Source organism: Bidens hawaiensis, unplaced genomic scaffold (genome assembly GCF_021521415.1).
Source record: "Bidens hawaiensis isolate Kalapana, Puna unplaced genomic scaffold, B.hawaiensis_p1.1 tig00026854_1, whole genome shotgun sequence".
Classification (NCBI taxonomy): Eukaryota; Viridiplantae; Streptophyta; class Magnoliopsida; order Asterales; family Asteraceae; genus Bidens; species Bidens hawaiensis.
In genome coordinates this window covers 103,763-113,947 of record NW_027494326.1, presented here as the reverse complement: position 1 = coordinate 113,947, position 10,185 = coordinate 103,763, and the positions used below count along the sequence as shown (strand labels likewise).

General features: G+C 35.1%; 1 pseudogene; it reads left to right on the top strand.

The window, feature by feature from the left end:
• The first annotated feature begins 82 nt into the window (after positions 1-82).
• On the top strand, positions 83-2,391 carry LOC143574151 (serpin-ZXA pseudogene; annotated as a pseudogene).
• Positions 2,392-10,185: the final 7,794 nt, after the last annotated feature.

The following is a 10,185-nucleotide window of genomic DNA, read 5'->3' as shown; positions in this document are numbered from 1 at the left end:
AATAAAAACCAATTATCATGTGTAGAGAGACATACATAATACTCTTGTCACTGGCCTATTAGAATTTAACTAAACCAATATACACCAATATTGCATTCAGTCTGGTTTATACGCAGAGCCAGCTCTGAGAATTGACGTGCCCCGGTCGAGCCGAAAAAATACGCCCCTTAAATCTTAGCGTACTAAGTAATGTAAACACATTTTCCGATTAAACTTATAGTGATAAACATCACAATTAGCAAAATCATTGTATTAGCATGACTTTATGACATACTGAATAGACTAGTAGCTAATTGAATATTTGTAAAGCTCTCATAACATTCTTGATAACAAACTGGTGAATCAATTCTTCACAGTTTATACTCTCTAATGTTCTGTTCTCGATAGCTATCATCATCAACTAGCTAAGTCTTTGTTGGGGCATCATGGATTGTAAATAAGATTTCAATAACTATAATTTCAAAAAAACTCATTTATGAAGATGTTATCATGACTGCTGGTGTTTGAAGTCGACTTTGTTGTTATCCCGCCTATACATTTCTTTTATTTATTTAACTTATATGATTAATTAAAAGTACTTAGCATTTTTCAAATTTGAGTACGCCTATAAGTCTTTGCGTAATTTAAAAAAGAATGGGCCTAAAAGGTGTTTGAGTATTATAAAAATAGTGAGATTATAAACATTTGGGTATTCTACATATATAACATCGGGAATTTTATTTAAAAATTGTGTCCTCAAAAAAAACGTGCCTGCCCGGTCGTCCACTTGGCACACCCAAAGATCAGGGCCTGTTTATACGGTCGTTTTCGGTGTATAAGCTGTAAACACAGAGAAAACTGTTCCCCAGGGTTTGAAATTACTAAAATCTAACGACCCAAAGTAAAACAAAGAAACCCTAGCTAAACTGAACATGAAACCAAACAGAAGACTTGTTTGGGCAGTTTCAACCGTGAAATCGAACAATATATACCCCTAAACAATTAATCAAACTCTCCTTATCTTTATAGTTTCACATGAGAACTTAACTGGAATTATTCCAACAATTTGTAGTTCTCATAACCCAAATTTATTGTAGTTATTATGAGGCTTTCTTCTTGATATAGCTAACATATTATTTGTTGGCTAACGAAGGCTGTCGAGGTAGCCAATCAAGTGAATCTATGGGTTGAAAAGCATACTAATGGCCTTATAAAAGATGTCAGATGCTAAATCAGTTAAGGAGTTCACTAGGCTCATCATTGCAAATGCTGTCTACTTCAAGGGAGCATGGAGTCAGAATTTTGATCAGTCAAAGACACGAGAATCCGACTTCCACCTCCTCCATGGCAACAAAGTTCAAGTCCCCTTCATGACCAACAACGAAGACCAATTTGTTCATGAATATGACAATTTTAAAGTACTTGGTCTTCCTTATTTACAAGGTCAAGATAAGCGTCAGTTCACAATGTACTTTTTCCTTCCTAATGCGAAAGATGGGCTTCAATCTTTAGTAGAGAAAATCGGTTCAACATCTGACTTCTTAGACCGTCACATTCCACACAAAAAAGTAGAAGTCGGGAAGTTTTTAATACCGAAATTTAAAATCTCCTCTGAATTTGAAGCTACTGATATCTTGAAGGAATTAGGACTTGTATTGCCTTTTAATGGTGGAGATGGTTTGACTGAAATGGTTGACTCATCTAATGAAAGGCTTTATGTATCTGCGATTCACCATAAATCTTTTGTGGAGGTGAATGAAGAAGGTACTGAAGCTGCAGCGGTCACACATGCTGTGCTGGCTGGTTCATCGTTGCAAGTTCAGAGGCCCAAAAAGATCGATTTTGTGGCGGATCATCCGTTTTTGTTTGTGATAAGAGAAGATGTGACTGGGGCCGTGCTGTTTATTGGGCAGGTAATCAATCCACATAATGGTTGAAATTTCTAGTATAATGAATATATTGTCTTTTGTTTATGGTTCTTTTTGTGTTTGCTGTTGGTTTATGTACCAACTGATTTTTGGAGTTAGACAATTGCATCTTGGGCCATTTATTTCAAATTCAAGCTAAGGATTTCTTAATATTTTTGTCTTCCGTCATTACTTTTATGGGACAGGTCAATACTTTAAATGATTTGAATTATGTTTACTGGTTATTACTCTTATATCCTAATTTCATTTAGTACAAATATATTGGCCAAAACAAGCAAGATAGTCACGGGAAGGATTATAACAAAGTTTTTTTTTTTTTTTTTTTAAGAAAATGTAATCTTGTTAATTTAACAGTTCATATATGAGTCTTCGTGTGTTCTACATTTGGACATGATTGTATGTATTAAAATCTTCAACACGTTAATGGTGGTTTTATATGTATATGTTCTTTGTTGGCATTATAGACACGAAAATAAATCTTCAGCGATTGTATTTTCTGTGTAAACATTTACTTCGTCAACCAATCACAAATTCCTCTTAACCAAATTTAATTAGGTCGGAAATGATCATGAGTAATTATGATAATTACTATTGCATGCCAACAATAAAAATCGAATTAGAACACTAAAAATAGTATATCGATGCTCAATTGTTTGAATAAAAAAACATTTAACTAAAAAAAGTATATACATCGATGCCCAATAACACTAATTAGTAAAGCTAGAAAATATTAGTGGGTGTGCTAAATGTAGCCCATTTCATCTCTTTTTTATTAAACCTGCTCACTTTCTTTATTTCACATTTATACAATACAAACCATTTTTATTTCTTTTTTGTTATTTTGTTATATTTTTTGTTTAAGATTTTCTTTTACATTTTTGTTTATATTTTTAAGACAACTTTTTGTATTTTTAATATAACAAAATAAAAAAACATTTTTTTTCTAAATAATAAAAAGAAGCATTTTTTTTCTTAATTAAAATAATAATTTAAAAATACATTTGTTATTTGATTGTTTTCATTGTTTAGATAGCGTTTTTTTTACATATTTTGTTGGAGAGTTTGCATTTTTTTTAAACAAATTTCTTAATGGTTGTTAATAAATAAAAAATAGTGTATTTACATAATAAACTACACAAAATTTGTACTATAAATTAAAATAATATTAGAGGGGGGTAATATGTTAAATAAAATTGTTAAATGAATTGAAAGTTTAGAAGAAAGGGTATGATAAGTAGAAGAGTGTACGTTTAGCATTACCCGATTAATATAACCGTTTTTTGATATAATTTTCTCATAAAGTAATCATTGTTACCGCTAGATTACCTAGAATAATTACTTCCTCAATACTCAAGGAATCCATCGAAAGATGGCGTGTCGGTATGCTATCGGTGATTTGTGAAACGGTCACTATAGATGCCCTTAGAAAAGTTGTTCCTAATTCGTTGGCAAAGTGGTCCCATATCCTTAATGATTTTAGTCCATAACAACTTTTACTTATGCATTGACTAACGGAATGATTGTGTCGGTAATACTCCTTTATTTCCAATGTATGTCACTAGTAGTCTGGTACATAAAATGACCATTTTAAAACAGTTAAATAGCGAATACACAACGGTGTTAAAACCGCTATAAACGACGCGTTGCAAAATATAATTAAAACGGTTTCAACACCGGTGTATATTCGAGAAGATATTAGAACGAGTTGTAGCCGGTATATATTACATAATAACAACGGGCTGGTAACCGTTAAAAGGTTTTATTTACAACGGGCTCTTAATCGTTTTAAGAACATAATACAACGTGCTGTTAACCGTTGTTATTAAAGTATTTAGAACGAACAAACAACCGGTAATTAAGTAATTACAACGGGCTACAAACTGGTGTTCTGTATAAATACAACGATAACAAACCGGTGTATTTATGTATTTAGAATGACTTTGTAACCGGCATTTATAATTGAATTGCAATGAAAATACAAACGATATTTTTATGTTTTTACAATGGATTTTTAACCAATTTTTATAATGGTTTTACAACAGAAGTACAACCGGCATTTTATGTTCTTACAACTTCCGTTTACCGGTATTTTGCTTACATTGAACCGTTACTCTCTTTGATGGTATATGCGACAATGTATGTATTTACATAGGGTACACAATTAAAATCATACAGTCAATAAAATATATTAAATAGCAGCCAAAGATAAATATATTACATTTTACAACAATTTTATATTTAACCAGCTTTAGAATTTTTTAATTAACTTATCCTTTTTATCCTTTGATTTTAGGTAGTCATGAAAGTCTTTTAGAGTATCACGCACAAAATTTTTAATTGATTCCTGATAAGGGAGGAAAAATAGTTTATCGCCTAAACGCATATATTGAAATAAGAATTATGACACAGTTCCTAAACTAGAATAATATATCGATCAAATAGATATAAATAACTTACAAGATGATCCTTATATGCTATCACAATCTCGTACATTGCCATCATAACATAGTAACCATATTCCCAATCTAAGCTTTGTTGTGGGCACGACATTTAAAAGCAATTAAACTAATTAAAAAAATAATGAAATTGCTAGGCAATAATAAAAATATAAAAGTTACGTTAACCATTGTCCATGATACTCTCTCTTTACCCCCCCCCCCCCTCTCATCTCCCAATGCTTCATGAATTACTTCAATTAATGCGTAATTAGCAGGCGACTTTTTCTTTCCAGAGAATCTATGATGCTTACATAAAGATGCATCTCAGCCGCATTGCAATGAATATAAAATAGATGAAAATGTAACCTGCATAAATGAATTTTGTGTATAAGGTCCCAAAACGACCACCGAACGTTTTGTTCTCGATAAATGTGTCGAGACGGGAGCGGTAAATCAAACGACCGAACAAAAGATAATATAAAGATAGAATACAAGTGAACGATCTCGTTATCAGTTAAAAGATTGATAATATAAACAAAGAACCGACCCACCCAAGGTGAGCTCCCCTTGGGTGGTGATTTACATACAACCCACAAACAAAGATAATAAACAACATATTTATAGCCTAACAACATTCTAGAAGCTTTCTAGTTGAGGTTAAACGCGTGTAGAAGCTCTCGTCTCGGATCCGGTTTTATCATCGGCTTTAATTATTTACTTGACCATTAAAGGTCCCTAGAGGATTGCACTAAGTGCATTGTATGGGTAATGGCAATGATCAATTTAAGATCTACCACTCTAGAATCAACACAAAACGATGTTGAAATATCAATAACATCATATTCTAGACGTAACGTGAGTTTGTGAAATATTTCATCCCTCTTAGCTTACTCTTCCAAAATCCACTTCCTATTTAGGTCAAGAACATCAAGTGTGTGAAGTTATCTTTAAACACCTACTCTATCACTTTATCGATTATTTCCTTCTGGAAAATAGAGGGCGAAGAAGAGGAGGAGGAATACATTTTTTTCTATAGAAAGAAAGATTTGAAAAAATTGATCTGGTTTGGTAGTATCCTTATATAGAGCTAAATAACATAATTTATATCATAAATGCACTTCCTCAACTACTTTTAAATAATTAACTTGAAAAATACAACATTTTCAAAGAAGAATATGAACCTACGAATTCATATTTACAACGGGTAACATAAAAACAAGTTTAAGTATTTTAAACTTTTAAAAACAGTTTATAAATAACCGATATATTTAGTGAGTAATTTAAAACTAAGTACAAAGGTTTTAAAAAAACCGGTGTATTTTTATACTTACATAGGAAATACAACGTTAAATATAAAAAACGGGATAAATGTTGAACTTTTAAACACGATTTACATGTAACTGGTATAAAAAATAAGGTTATAACAACTTTACACGGTTTTACTTATCCCGATGTAAAATACATTATTTAATAGTTCGTGCTAAATAGTTAACCATTAAAGAGTTAAGGCAATTATATTTTCTGTTAAGTTTTCAAATAAATAATACTGTAATTAATTTTGGCAACTCAGAAGATTACTATTAGTAGGCTTATCAATTGCCTTACACGAATTAAATAACGTGCCTATATATAAAATACATCTCACACGTATCTACCCACAAAACCATATATAAAATTACCAAAAATGGCTCATCAAAGTTCTGATGCAAAAATTAAGAACATGATGAAGGATTACCTCATCACGGCTGTTGACGATGATGCGAAGACAACTATAGCAATGTAAACTCTTTCAAAGTTTGCCGAAGAGAGCGCCGCTTTAAGCCTCGATGCATACAAGGAACAACTTGATAGGTCAATGGTGCAACTTAACAGCAATGTTGAACTCCCAAATTTGATTTACTACAGATCCTAAATCCAACAAGATGAGAAGATTAACAAGGCTGTAAAAATAGACACAACTATGAAGGTCGATTTCCTAGATAAACTATGAAATGGGGATGTTTAGATGTATATATTTAATTATATGAAATGAAAGATGCATATTTAGTATATTTAACCGTATACTTTTGTGATTTTTGCTACAATGTATGAGTATTTGAAACGGTTTATTTATAAACATGAACGTTTCATTGTGCTAAAACTGTTAACCGCTTTAAAATAGTCGTCAAAAACAGGTGTTATAAACATTTTGTTCATTTATAACACTTATTGCTTTCTAAGTTACAACGGGTTTGGAAAATTCTTGCTTTAAACTGGTTATTCACATTTTATTTCAACGGTTGAACTCCTCACCATTTTAAATATAGTTAAAAACCGGTATATAAAACTTTTGTGCAATAAACAACACTAGTATCCTTCTAGTCTATAACGGGTTTGAAAATTTCTTCATTTTATAATGGTGTTTAACATATTTTACAATGGTTGACATTCACACTATTGTCATTTTTATTTTTAACCAGTGTTTATAGATGATTATGTGGTAGTGTGTTTAGCTAGACTTTTTATACATTTTTTTTCCAGATTTATCAATTGATTGTCATCTTCAAAAGAGTCTTTAGTCTAGTTTTAACAGAGCTTTAACAAGAGGCTGTGGTCAAGCGTCCCCTTTTAATATAGAAGGTTATAAGTAGACTAGAGATTTTGTGAATTGTAGTTAAAAAGATAAATATTTAAAAAAAAATTTGACTATGTCATCCAACTTATCACCTTAACATAATTTAAAAACATAATATTATTCAAAGAAACGGAATCTACAATAATATTTCATTTCATTTGTTTGAGCATGTCGATTGTCACACCCGGCCCTGAGCGGCGGAAACAGCCGGGCGCGCACGAGTGGGGATTGATAATTAAGCACGGGCCATTGCAAAACATTCAAAGATTTTTATTGCGCATGAGAAGTTTAGTACAAACACATTACATTGTTCAAAGATTACAAAAAAAAAAAAAACATCCAAGTATAAAACTGAAGATTTCCTCGCCATATCCCCTTGCGCGGCGGGTAACCGTGCGCATCGAGGGGATAAAACCAAAATCTTCCAAAAAGCTTGTTTTAGATGTTCAGCGTGTGGTGCTCTAAGTGTGACTCCATGCGCTACCTAGTTATCTCCTGAAAGACACGTAAAAACATTTGAATCAGTATAAACTGAGTGAGTTCACAAGTTTTAGTAACTTGATAAAATCATTCTGAAACATTTCTGGCAACATCATTAACATCTGCTTGGTAAAATCGTATTAACACATAATTATGACAATATTCTGATAAAAATCGTTCCGCGGGTTACGCGTGAACAAATTCTGGATACGGTGCTCGTCTATGTAAGTGGCGCAGCCACTACGAGCTAAAATAACGTAAAACCGTCCCGCGAGTTACGCGCAGACGTTTCTGGAAAACTATGCTCGTCTATGCAAAGAGGCATTGCCCCTACGAGCTAAGGATACCGTCCCGCGGGTTACGCGCAGACGTTGTGCCGGAAAACAAGGCGCTCGTCCATGCAAAGAGGCGCGACCCCTACGAGCGGGCTCAACCCCATAGTACTGCCCCATGCCAGGCACTCGTCCATGCAAAGAGGTGCGACCCCTACGAGTGGGCGGATCAAACCAGCAGTCCCTACCCTTAGAGTTCCAATGGTAAAGTGATCACTTACTCGAGTTCTAGCGCACATACATTGAAAACCTTAGATAACCGTTTGCATTGCTCATCATGAAACATAACTTAAACACATAATCGCTTGCATAGCTTGTAAGTATACCATGATAAAACATTATTTAAGTACGTGTCCCTCGCCCCGAAAGCAGTTTAAAAACAGTGAAAACAGTGAAAATAGGGGCTGTGAGACTCACCTGTGGTTCTTGTTAAGGGATTAATCGAGATTCGGGTTTTCTTGGTGTTGGCCTCGGAATCGAAGGTCTAGAATACGATTAAATAACAAGTATATATATATTAAGATCAAGAAATAGGAGAATATAAGGGTTGGATAGTAGGTCTCAAGGTTATATTCTCGGCTTACCTAGTAACAGGATCGGAGCTGGAAACAACGGATGCTTGGGAAAGGATTAGTGCAAGTTTGTAGTTCTTTGAAGTGTGTTTTGGGTGATAATTTAGGCTACAAATTTATAGGCAAACTCAAGGGAACACAATCCCTTGCTTTAGGGGATTGAAATCTTTTCATATCTAAATGTAATGATGATAAAGTATAGAAGTTATTATTATTTACTTAAGAGTGGAGTGGTGGATAAAAGATTTTGATTTGATTTGGACAGAACATGCAGGTCTGGGGTTGGTGAGAATAGGGTGGCTGACAGTTGACTTTTCATGTTACAGTGTGCTTTTTCAGGTACTTTTGTCAGTGTACAGTAAAAAGTGGAAAATCTCTGAAACACGCTACTGTTTCCTTTTGGGCGGGAGTAATCTCCTTAACTGGAGAATAGACCAAGTGTTCTGCGCGTATAACTTGGTGCGCATAGCTTTCTGCGTATAGGACATGTCTTTGCTGCGGGTAGGTGCGTAACCTTCTCGCAGTTAGGGACATTTGAGTTTCATTTGTAGATTCTCCAGGTGGTCTTGGTATTTCAACATAGTGATCAGTCATGTTGAAGTCAATTCCATCTTGGAGCTTCAGACAAACTAGCTCTCAACGTTCCCGCCATGCGGGTAGGTTAGTTCCCTTCCGCACGCGCATAAACGATGTAGGATGCACCCGCCTTAGCATCATGCGGGATGGTCAACCCATAGACAACATAACGTTTAAGTTACATGAAAACATAAAGCCAAATCATTCACGCATGGCGCATATAACATATGCTCACGCTGGTTCTTAACATGGTGCGCTCGCGCAGGTTGCACATAACAACTGCACGCGCTGACTAACACGGCGCGCTCGCGCAGGGCGCACATAACAAATGCACGCGCTTAATATTTACAATCACCTAATTATTAGGTTGATTACTTAGCTTATGGGTTTGGGAAATTACCGGTTGTCACATTCTCCCCTCGTTAAAACGAATTTCGTCCCGAAATTTAGGAGACGTTGCTGGCAGAAGCCATGTTCTGAAAGAGGTGTGGGTATTTTGTGCGCATCTGGTCTTCTCTTTCCCAAGTGAATTCAGGCCCACGCCTCGAGTTCCATTGAACCTTTACTAACTTGATTTTGCTTCTGCGTAACTTTTGTTCTTTCCAATCGGCTACTGCTATGGGTTCTTCTACGAAGTGCAGCTGTTTGTCAATATGAATTTCTTCCAACGGTAAAATCAACGTTTCGTCAGATAAACACTTCTTGAGGTTGGATACATGAAACGTATCATGAACTCCACTGAGTTCGGCGGGTAGACGGAGTTTATAAGCAACTGGACCGATCCTCTCCAGGATCTCAAATGGTCCAATGTAGCGCGGATTTAGCTTTCCTCGCTTACCGAAACGGGGGACTCCCTTCCATGGAGAGACTTTCAAAAGTACTTTATCCCCTACTTGAAACTCCAACGGTTTCCTTCTCATATCAGCATAACTTTTCTGTCTGTCGCGTGCTGCCTTAAGGCGATCCCTTATCTGAAAAATCTTGTCTGTTGTTTCTTGGATCACTTCTGGACCAGTCATTTGCTTGTCGCCCACTTCAGCCCAACACAGTGGGGATCTACACTTGCGCCCATATAACGCTTCAAACGGCGCTGCCTTGAGGCTTGTGTGATAACTGTTATTGTAAGAAAATTCAACCAACGGAAGGTGGGTATCCCAACTACCTCCAAAATCGATCGCGCACGCGCGCAGCATATCTTCCAATGTCTGGATCGTTCGTTCGCTTTGTCCATCCGTTTGGGGGTGATAAGCCGTACTCATGTCCAGT